Genomic DNA, 1,504 nt, shown 5'->3' on the forward strand with positions numbered 1-1,504 from the left:
GGAATCCAATATCTAATCGCCGATTTTTAGCGAGTCCACACGCCAGGGTGGTTGGGGTCCAATGCAGCCCCGGCCAGGCCCAGGCCCCTTGGACTGGGCCACAGGAGGACACAGAGGAGGGTCCCGGCCCCCACGGTAGCGGTGCGGGCAGTTCTCCAAGGGCTTGGGTGTTTTCCAGAGGGAGGAGATGGAGGGGACTGATTTCTTCAGCGCCCCACAGACCACGCCACCCCACCCCACCCATGGGACACATCCCGAGAGAGAGAGAGACGCCCCATACACTGGCTCCCCTCCCCCGTGCGCTGTGCCCCAGCCCTGGCCCGGGGGAATAGGCGGCCGCGGGGCCACAGGGTGGGGGGCACAGCTGAAAGGGGTTGTGGGGGAGGGCGGCCCCTGGCTGGGGTCAAAGGGCGAGCGCCCCGCCCCGCCCACCCGCCCGTGCGCAGTCAGCGGCCCCGGAGGCGCGCTGGGGGTGGGGGGCGGGGAGGTGAAGGAGGCCAGGCGAGGAGAGGAGGGGGGCTGGAAGGTCTCCACCTTGGCGGGTCCAGCCGTGGAGGCGCATCTTGTGTGAGTGTGAGTGAGTGAGTGAGTGTGAGTGTGAGTGTGTGTGTATAGAGAGACAGCCCCCAACCCCGGCCCGCCGCTCCCTGCCCGCCCCGCCTGTCACCCCGTCCCTCGGAGCCCACGGGACCCGGCCGGCGAACTCAACAGGCCCGGCCCGGCGCGGGGCCTGGGGCGGGAGGAGGCGGCGGGGAAGCGCAGAGAGGCTCGGCTTCTCGAGCGGGGCAGGGGCGCCCTCCGCCGTCCACGACCACACCACCCCGAACGCGCCCGATCCCGTCTGGTCTCGGAAGCTAAGCAGGGTCGGGCCTGGTTAGAACTTGGATGGGAGACCGCCCGGGAATACCGGGTGCCGTAGGCTTCTTCTTCTTTTTTTTTTTTTTTTTTGCCTCTGGTTCTGTCGCGTTTCTGGGAGTGCGGGGGCGGCCCGGGGTGGGGGTGACCCCCACCCTCAGCGCCCGCCGCGGTGCCTGGCGCCCCAGCCCGCACCGTGGGGCCTCCTCTTGTCCCGAGCCGTGACACCGCCGCCACGCGGCAGCATGCGTGGCTTCTGGACAGTCAGGTCTCAGACCAAAGGTCTGCTCTGTGGGAGCCGACACGCTGGAGGAAACCTTGAGAGTCTGAGAGGGGAGGGAGTTCCAGAAGAAGGCCTGGATGTCATTTTGAGGGAGTATGTGACCAGAACTCGTCCCGTTGCTTTTGGGGTTCTATGGGCTACACGTAGGAATCTTTGGTGGTGGCACCTGATGTTCGGGCATCCGGAGTCACACCCAGACCTGCTCCACAGGCCTCCTTTTACTTTTCTCTTCGGATTCATTTTTTTTTTTTTTTTTTTTTGAGACAGAGTCTCGGTTTGTTGCCCAGGCTAGAGTGAGTGCCGTGGCGTCAGCCTAGCTCACAGCAACTTCAAACTCCTGGGCTCGAGTGATCCTTCTGCCTCAGC

The 1,504-nt window shown here is 65.2% G+C and overlaps 1 pseudogene; it reads left to right on the forward strand.

Moving 5' to 3' along the window:
* Positions 1-803: 803 nt before the first annotated feature.
* Positions 804-922, forward strand: LOC142869025 (uncharacterized; annotated as a pseudogene).
* The last annotated feature ends 582 nt before the right edge of the window (positions 923-1,504 follow it).

This window comes from Microcebus murinus, unplaced genomic scaffold, assembly GCF_040939455.1.
Source record: "Microcebus murinus isolate Inina unplaced genomic scaffold, M.murinus_Inina_mat1.0 scaf052_hap2_Mmur4.0, whole genome shotgun sequence".
In the NCBI taxonomy this organism is placed as follows: domain Eukaryota; kingdom Metazoa; phylum Chordata; class Mammalia; order Primates; family Cheirogaleidae; genus Microcebus; species Microcebus murinus.